The following is a 9929-nucleotide window of genomic DNA, read 5'->3' as shown; positions in this document are numbered from 1 at the left end:
CTGGAGTCGCAGACGTAAAGGTTTTCAGGCTATTGATGTGGATGAGGTGGCCAGGACAATGCTTTTAAAAAAATGTTTATTAAATACTTGCTATGAACAGGACATGGACCTAGTGCTTTATATTTATTACCCCGCTTCATTTCACGATAATTATTATACCCTCATTTCAGTGATGAAGAACTTGAAATAACTTTTCCAAAGTCACAGCTGATAAGCAGCCAGGTCTGTTTGGAAGCCAGATCATGTTCTTTCTCTCACCCGGTGGGGCCAATGTTGCCTACGGCGGTTCCCTGAAGACCTGCTTTGAGCTCCACTCCTGGCCTCCAGTTGTATCTGACTCTGTTCCCCAAGAGTGGACTCATTTCACAGAGTCAGAAATGAACTTCCAACCCCGGGGGAGCTCCTTGGTACACATATCCCTTTTCTTCAATAACCAGAGGCTCCCAGTCCCCGTGTCCTCCACAAATTCCCATATGATGCTCGGGGCTCTGGGCAGCAGGCGGTTGTCTTCCTCACCAGCTCTCTGCCTCATCACCCTGCAGCAGCCTGGGCTTCTGCAGACTGTGCAAGCACAAAAACCGTAAGCAGGCGGGATGGGACAGGCACCCTGGGGCGTCACCCTTCTCTTCCAGTGACCCACAGCCGGCTGCCTCACACATGTTCCCAAATCACCCAGGAGCATGCAGCCTGCTCTCTTTTACATTATGTTTAATGGATGCAAATGCATGATTAATATTTTCCCTCACTGATTCTGATTTCATTCTGTTAGTGATTATACTGATGGCAACAGTTGAGGGGATTAAAAATCCCATTTAATTCACATTAGATATTTTTTTTAACTTTGCTGATAAATTTTAAATGTCAAGTGCTTTAGCATCTTCCACAAGATGCAGAGACCAAACAAGGAGGCCGACAGTAGTAAGTAGCAGGGAGCTTGGAAGCAGCTCAAAGAAAGTAGGGATTTGGCTGGATGGTCCACGTTCTACCCAGCTAACAAACAGAACAGAGCCACCCTGGCATGGATCCAAAGTCCTGCTATCAATTGTGTCTTTTTCACCTAATGACTCACCATAATGAAGCCACCTTGCAATATTTATTTATTTAGGTACCAGGAATTGAACCCAGAGGTGCTTAACCACTGAGCCACATCCCAGCACTTTAAAAAAAAGAAAAATTATTTCGAGGCAGGCTTTCTCCAAATTGCTTAGGGCCTCACTAAGTTGCTGAAGCTGGCCTCAAAACTTGCAATCCTCCTTCCTCAGCCTTCCAAGCCACTGGGAATACAGACATGTGCCACTGCACTCAGCACCACCTTTCAATTTAAAGAAACACCTTGGGGAAACTCTGTGTAGGGCAAGTATTCACCTCTTGATCTTTTTGCCAGCTTGGTATGTTTTTCTATAAATTGAGAAAAGCAGTGCAGATATATACAATGTATAATTTTCACATTTCTATACCCCTTCCTTCCCATCCCAAATTCTGTTTTCTCTTCCTCCACACACAATGAAATTCTATGAGAAAAACAGATTCTGTCTGCACCTTCCAATTCCCGCAGTGGGGACTGTGGTATGGGGAGTGGGGCAAAATGGTAAATGGGTTCCTGAATAATGAGGGCCTTTTATTTTTCAGCTTGCCCACAAATCCAGAGCACTGATCCTGTTTTATTTTACTGATGACTCAGAGAAAAATGGCTTAGCAAGAACACACGCTCAGAAATTCAAATGCCATGAGGGCCAGAGCTGGGAGATCCCAGTGATTGAGGTCCCACTTGGAAGCTTGCCCTGCCTCCTGCTGTGGCCTCCTCCTCCAGCCTCTGGGACAGTCTTGCCAGAGGCTTTCTCCTATTTGTCCTCAGTGTCCACTGGGGGTGAGGGGCAGGGACTTGGGAAGCCATTTATTAGTGACACAGCCAGTTGAGGCGGCGAAGTGTTTCCATCTACTGTCATTAACAAAGCTCTAGGGCTCAGAGCCCTGCCATCCAGCCTCTGCCCCTCCCACCATTGGGCCTCTACCCCTCCCACCATCAAGTATCCTTCACCTATTTAAGCAGGAGCCCACAGTGCCCCACATCAGCACCAGCACCAATTGCTTATATTTAATAAATAAATTAATCAATTAATTGTGAACAGCATCTGGTCTCTACTACTGCATGGAGAGTGTCTAGATACTCACTCTCCCTGCCCTACTTTTTGTACAACACCCTGTCCCTTCACTTCCTGTTGCCATCCGAGACTGTTCCGTTCCCAACACAATCACGTGTGTAGATTAAACAAAGAAACAAATGTGTTCAGACTTCACCGCTGACCACCAAGCAAGAATCGCCGCTAGTAAGAGTGGGCATGAGCTGGGCACAGTGGCACACACCTGTAATCCCAGAGGCGTGGGCAGAGGCAGGAGGATTGTGAGTTCAAAACCAGCCTCAGCAAAAGCAAGGCGCTAAGCGACTCAGTGAGTCCCTGTCTCTAAATAAAATACAAAATAGGGCTGGGGATGTGGCTCAGTGGTTAAGTGCCCCTGAGTTCAATCTGTGGTAACAAAAATAAATAAAATAAATTTTTAAAAAAGAGTGGGCAGCTCCCCAGGTGATTCTGATGTAGCTTCTAGGTTCTTAACCTCTGCCTCAGGGACTGTTGGGCTCCGAAAAGGGCGCGCGCGCGCGCGCGCGCGCGTGTGTGTGTGTGTGTGTGTGTGTGTGTCTGTGTGTGTCTATGTAGTAGGCACACAGAGAAAAGAGAAGGTAAAATAACCCAGTTGAAATCACTCTCTTTTTTGTTTTAAGTGTATTTTAGTTGTAAATGGACACAATACCTTTATTTACTTATTTATTTTTATTTGGTGCTGAGGATCGAACCTAGGACCTCACATAAACTAGGCAAACGCTCTACCGCAGAGCCACAACCCCAGCCCCTGGAATTACTCTTAATCTTCATGTGCCCCAGACTTTCATCCTCAGACCTGACCTTGATCAGGTACACGATCTTCTTCGTCCCCTCCTCGTGGGCATTCGCTCTCTATCAAGCTCTGAGAATGTCTTTTTAAGACACAAATCAGAGCCTGTCTTTGCCACGGTTTCCAATGCATTTAGAATAAAACATCCTTGTGCTTGGTGCACTCTGCGGGCCGGCCACAACTGCCCTCAACCTCATTACACACACCCTCTCCTTTCCCTTACCATGATCCAGCCACAGTCACCCCAAACCCGCTGTTCCTTGTGATGTTCCTTGCTACAGATCCCAGAGCATCTGCTTCAGAATGTTCTGCCCCAGTTACACAGTTAGTTCTTCTATTTCTGGTATCAACTCAAATGTCACCCTCTTGAATAGACATTCCCCCCTTGACCTACAGATCTAAAGAAGAAAGCGCCCCCACTCCCCTGTCACAGGACCCTCTTTTACTGCCTCTGCTGTAGTTCTCAATGTCTGGAATCATCTTACTCATTTAGCTGTTATTTATTATTGTCTGTCTCTCTCCTGCTAAAGGGTAAGTTCTGGAGATCCAGGTTTAAAAAAAAATTCACATAAACTTTAATGTTGTAAGAGAATCCAGTCCATTTATGAAAAACGGTTCTACTATCAAGTTCACCAAGGAAATGTGACTAAAGAGATCACGGATAAAACATTTAACCAGAGGAAAAGCATAGATCTCTCTCTCTCTCTCTCTCTCTCTCTCTCTCTCTCTCTCTCTCTCTCTCTCTCTCACACACACACACACACACACACACACACACAAACACACACATGCACACGCTATCTCAGGAAACTGTTTTTATCTCCTATTTCTATATCCATCTTTCTAATTCCATAGGTCTTTATTTATGCCAATTTGTACCCCAGTTTGATGATAGAAAAGGCAACAATTTCTGAGTTCGTGGTATATATTTCTTTACAGTTTTTAAATGGAAGGCCACTTATTAAAATAGATAAATCACAAAATGAAAATGAAGGCAACAGAAATATCTCAACTTTTCACAACCAAAAATATTAGCACAACCTTAAAAATAATTTAGAAGTGTTGTAAAAGATATGTTGCTGATTTGCATCCCATTAACCAAAATGTTGTCAATTCATAATTCTAAATAAATCTTTTTTTAAGTATGAGATTTAAAAATCATTTTCAGTGTATATGTAAATTCTGTGTTTTATCACACACATATGTTCATTCAACACTAACTTTCGAAAATGGGTCACTTAAAAAGACAGAGCGATTTTCATTCTATAAGTTCCATTCAACTTTATTGAGGGGTGAATATACATGAAATGAGCTCTTAATGCATAAAAATCACAGGGAATGACAATGAAGGACTGTGGGGACATTAAGGAGAATCTGATAATTCACCTTGTGACTGTTCTGCACGTTAATGAAAGATAATTCACACTTCTAAAACCTCAAACATTCCTTTTTAAAGAACCCAAATAAGCCCAAGATGCCTTATAGACACTTCCCCGCCCCTAAACAAATTGATGACTCTCTTTCACACCTAAAATTAAAATAGTTAATGGCAGCAAAAGATTTTGATGGCAAGGAAAGTTGGTAAACTGTATTTCAATCTCTCTCTCTCTCTCTCTCTCTCTCTCTCTCTCTCTCTCTCTGTTTTTTTTTTTAATTTTTTATTCTCAAAGTACAAGATGCAGGGGTCTCAATCTTTCAGTGGTGTTTCTCTTGTAGATAATCCTTCATTTGTTTGGCAAAGGCAGTTTCTGAATTAAGTTTCTTCTTGAAAGCTGATGTTTTAAGAAAGGACACAGGTACCGCAGAGAGCGGGTTCCTACATGAACTGGGGCACCAGAACTGGTCAGTCTGACGGAGTAAGCTGCAAATTGGGGAAATGGAGACCTTGAATATCAAAAAGCTCCATTCTCAGAGTCCCTGTTTGCTTGATTAGATCAACCATAGAAGTATGTTCTTCCACATCTGTTTGTTCATAAAAGCTAAACCTACCATTTGAGAATTCAATCCCAGTGTGAACTGTTTTACCAAGGAGGAAAAGCACTAGCTTAAAAAATAACAGTCATCATAACTACCCCGAACAAGAAAAGAACCATCTGGCATGCTTGCTAGCTTCCCTGCTGCCTCCAAGGATCTGATTGGTCCCCGGGACTGTCCTTGTTTTGCAAGTTTCTTCAGCTCCTCTGGAAGGCTTGTCACAACCATGGGCTCACTACTACTTTGCACGGAGTTATAAACACTTGCAAACCCAGGAGCAGAGCTAGGATCAAAATTCAAATGACAGCACATACTTTCAGCCACATGGGCATCTGTGCCAGTGAATTCATTGAAGTTCCTTTGGATTTGATTAGTCTGCGTTGGTGGTAGCCGTGGCAAGAGTAGAGAGGGGTGTCATCGTGACTTGCTCTGGGCTCTGCAACACGACTCTCGTGATGCCAATCAACAAGCCATCCACAGACTGGCCCACAAGGATCCCTGGGGCAATGACTAGGTCCTGGTCTGCCGGATTTTCATCTTCAGCAAAATATTCCCTCCCACTTGAGGAGGAACTGTGGCGACCTTCATGGGCCAAAAGTGTCCAGGAGATGCGGTGTGATCCTTCCAAAGACACTTCCGCTGTCAAAAGGCATGTGTACTGAGTGAGTCCACTAGCTGTAGGCACATGTTCATCCAGGTGGACGTGAAGTCTCCACTGGGAGAATCTGAACTCTTTCAGAATGAAGGCCGTGAGAATCCTCCAGAACCCCATTCAGTGAAGGACAGGGACTGGAATTGTGAACCAACCTTTTGACTCTCACTCTCATTTCAATATGTGTCTCAGAGTTGGCAGGTTAGAGAGGCCAGGGCCAGGGGTCTCGTGATGACTGGGGAGGGAAGTGGATCTCATTCTTCTCTGAGTTCTGATATCTTTAAGGATGACCAATGCAGAGGAGGAGGAGAGTGCTGGTGGGCAGAGCGCCCCAGGGCATGCTGCCCCTGCCTTTGGCTTCTGCTTCCTGGAAAGCCACCTTTTCAAAGTACCCATCAAGCTCTCACTTTTTTTTTTTTTTTTTTTGGTACTGGGGATTAAACTCAGGGACACTTAACCACTGAGCCACATCCCCAGCCCTATTTAATACTTCATTTAGAGACAGTATCTTACTGAGCTGCTTAGGGCCTCGCTGAGTTTCTGAGTCTGGCTTTGAACTCTTGATCCTCCTGCCTCAGCCTCCTGAGCCTCTGGAATTACAGGCATATGCCACCACACCAGGCAAGCTCTCAATTTTCAATCTTTTTCCACCTTTTTATCTTCACTGTTCATATCACATCTGGCCATATCTTTACTATAGCAGCTATCAAATAAGGGATCATCTTTCCCAAAGTCACTGGCTAGTGATGGTTGTTATACAATCATGAAATCAGTTTCTTCTTTATTTTCACTCAAATTAAAAAGAAAAACAACAACTTCTAAAAGATTTTAAGATTAACTTTCTTCATTGGAGCTACTTTCCTAATCCAAAAGGATGCATTTCTCTCTGGAATTTTATCCCCAAATATCTGGAGAGGCTACAGTGCTGCATCTATGTATTTTTCCAGCTTAATTTGTCCTTTGGAGCCACACCCTCCTCACCCCAGGGTGTCAATCCCTCCTCTTCCACACCTTTGCCTTCCGCTATCTCCTCCAGGACCCTCCCTGGAGAGGAAGAGATGCTACCCATTGCCCACTTCTCAACCGTGGGGTGAGCAGGCTGAGATCAGGATTCACATCCGTTAAACTATTCCATTCAGTGCCTTAGTAATGGCTAGCACATAGTAGTGGCTCAATGTAATGTTTGTTGAATGAATGATTTATGTTGTTCTCGTTGGTAAATATGATGTACTTTATAATGTTACAGGGTGGAACTACTGCCTCTGGGGGGAGAGGCTAGGTTGCTGTGCAAGTATTCTGAGTCAAATTGATGGAAAAATATGTTTTATTCAAAGCCAACTTTGAAGGAAGATAAAAGAAACTTTTATTTCAAAATTTTCCATTTTCTTAGAAGTGGCAAAGGGCAGACAGAGCTGGTTAAAAGGGGAAAAGGCACCCAGAAACTTAAGTTCATTTTTCACCATCTTTTCCAGTTTCCTTCCTCCAGAGTTGGCTAGCCAGGGGTAGCACTACAGTCCTATCTGGGTCACCATCATGGTGCCCATCATCCCAGTTTTATCAGCTGCATCAAGTTCATTTTTCCTTTCTCCATCGTTCGTTCTTTTCTGACACAGGTGGCCAGCAGAACCCAGCAAGCCAGCATCCAGGCTCTGTCCCGGGCTAAGCCGCTGGTAACAAGAATTGTTTCAATAATGCTTCCAGAAACCCATGTTGAAAGTAGGACATTTTCCATATTTAAATTGCAAAAGAAAAGAATGGTAATAATTTTGCTAGTCTCAAACATATACATTATTAACCAATAATTTCTAAGTAGAAATTCTAACAATGCTACTTTAATTAGTAGACAAACTTATTTAATAACTATTACATCAATTATTGGCAAAGGAAACTGCCAATATCCTTGAATATGTTTTGTTCCCTTAACCAGTTGCCTCGTTCCCCACCCTAATCCAGTAATTTTGTTTATAGGACTATTTTGTTTAGCAGTCTCTTAATTCATAAACAGTATAAAAATAAATATCAGTTTTGCACCAGCTGAATTATCTATCGTATACCTCAAATCACTGAAAATGCAGTTATTAATCGGCAGAATCACTTGTGAACATATGACAAGTATAGATTAGCCACAAGCCCAAATTGCACTTGAGGAACATAAAGCTATTTCGAGGCCACTAGCTTATTCTTGAAATCTCCAGCACCTTTTTCTGACATTGGTGGTATGGTTGAGAATGATTCTGTAAGCCAGAGTCACTAAAAGAGGCTATGTCCAAAGAGGAGGTGATCTGACACCATAGTTAAAGATCAGCTCTTACCAGCTGCAGTAAGTCTCTCCGTCTGGAGGGTCTAATATTAATTAAGATAATCCTTAAAGCTTGTAGATTTCTAAGCAGGGGAGTAAGCAAGGGGTAAATGGAGGAATGTGATTTCCAAAAGGGCATCTAAATCAAGGGCCATCAGAACACAAGCTACATCAAAGACATATTTGTACATCCCTGTTCAGAGTAGCACTAGTCACAATAGCCAATAGTTAGAAGTCACTCAAATGTCCTTCCACAGATGAATGGATAAACAAAATGTGGTATGTACATACTTTAATAAGGAAAGAAATTCTGAAACATTTTACATGGAGGAAACTTAATGATACTATATTAAACAAACAAGTCACTCAGACACATATTGTATGAGTCCAATTATATGAGGTACCTTGTGTAGTCCAGTTCATAGAAACAGAGAATGGTGGGTGTTGGGGGTGGGGAAGGAGGAAATGGGGAGTTGTTTAATGAGAGTTTCAGTTTGGCAAGATGAAAATATTCTGGAGATCTGCTGTTTAACAATGTGAATATACTAGGAACTACACACTTACAGTGGTAGAGATGGCTAATTTTATATTATCTGAGCTTTAAACCACAGTTGAAAACAAAAACCCAGCACCCCAAGTAAATAAGTAAAAATAACTATATATGGAATAAATTTAAATAAAAGGAAAACCAATGGAACCAAAATTCACATGATTGGCACCACTGTGTACCATCATAAACCAATTCAGACTTTCCAACTCCGAGTTGGAAAGACCTTGATGCTTCATTGCAAACTTGATTTCTACCAGTATTCTAATTGTGGCAACTTTTCTTGACCTAATAGCCTGGTCATAAAATTGACAAGCACTTCCCTCTTGATGGTGCTCTGATCTGCACCAGTTACCATAGAGAAAGGGGTTTTAAAAGCGAGGCTACTGAAGCAGTGACATCACTAGTCTAGCTTGCTTTGTCCTTGTATGACCAGCATCCCAAAGAACTTGGCATGCATGCAAGAAAGCAACTTTCTAAAGATGACACTAACTTGCCCTACTTCCCAGCATTACATGAGAGAACGCCAATGTCCTTCAAGATACTATGTATCTGGACATTCTGACCCAAATTCACTCTCATTGTTCCCTTAACTTGGCTAGGTTTTTGGGGACTTGGAGGGACATTTCAGGGACATGGTTTTTGACTGTCTTCCTTTTCTCCAAGGAAGCAAGAGACAGGGTTGGCTATCTTAGTCCACTTCTCCACATTCAGGAAAAATAATTTGAATGATCACTATATCAAAGAACCCACCATAACTTTTCTTTTCAGGAAAGTTGTAATCCCAGCTACTCAGGAGGCTGAGGCAGGAGGAACACAAGTTCAAGGCCAGCCTGGACAACTTAGGAAGATCTGTCTCAAATAAAAAACAAAAGGGCTGGGGATGTTGCTCAGTGGTAGAGTACTCCTGGGTTACATCCCTAGTACGGCTGGGGTCGGGGGACAAAAAAGCGGGAGCAGCAGCCTGACTCTGTGCTCTTCAGTTTTGCTCCCTCTCCCTGCTCTTTCATCATGATTTAAGGCACATGTGTAGTTGACATTTATTTGTCACATCTTTTCTTACAAGACTGTATGTACTCCCTTAGAAACTGAGGTTTACTTTGTCTCCTATTTGCATCACCAATGGCTCTTAGGATACTTTATATAGAGATACAGATATAGATATAAATATAGATAGAGACATACAGATATACAGACACATACCCACACATACAATAAATGTTACTTAATTTACCCTCAAATTTCAAAAGAAATTTCAAGGAACTCCAAATAACCAAACAACCCTGAAAAAAAAAGAAGAACAAACTTGGAGGTCTCAGAGTTCCTGACTTCAAAACTTGCAATAAAACGACAGTAAGGGAAACAGTGTGTCACTGGTATGAAGACAGGCATAGACCAGTGAGACAGAATAGACCACTCAGAAGCAAACCCTCACTTGTGTGGTTAAGTCAGTTCTAACAAGGCTGCCGAGACCACTCAACGGGCAAAGGGCAGTCTTTGCAACAAGC

The 9929-nt window shown here is 42.5% G+C and overlaps 1 pseudogene across 1 annotated transcript; it reads right to left on the bottom strand.

Annotated features, from left to right (window-relative positions):
• Positions 1–512: 512 nt before the first annotated feature.
• On the bottom strand, positions 513–5695 carry LOC308655566 (suppressor of cytokine signaling 6-like; annotated as a pseudogene). Its single transcript has 2 exons — positions 4834–5695; positions 513–561 (listed from the first exon to the last, which is right to left on the bottom strand). The product of its transcript is annotated as a suppressor of cytokine signaling 6-like (transcript).
• Between the last annotated feature and the right edge of the window lie 4234 nt (positions 5696–9929).

The sequence above is a fragment of the Spermophilus citellus genome (genome assembly GCF_964194105.1).
Source record: "Spermophilus citellus genome assembly, chromosome: 9".
In the NCBI taxonomy this organism is placed as follows: domain Eukaryota; kingdom Metazoa; phylum Chordata; class Mammalia; order Rodentia; family Sciuridae; genus Spermophilus; species Spermophilus citellus.
This window is presented reverse-complemented; position numbering and strand designations above follow the sequence as displayed.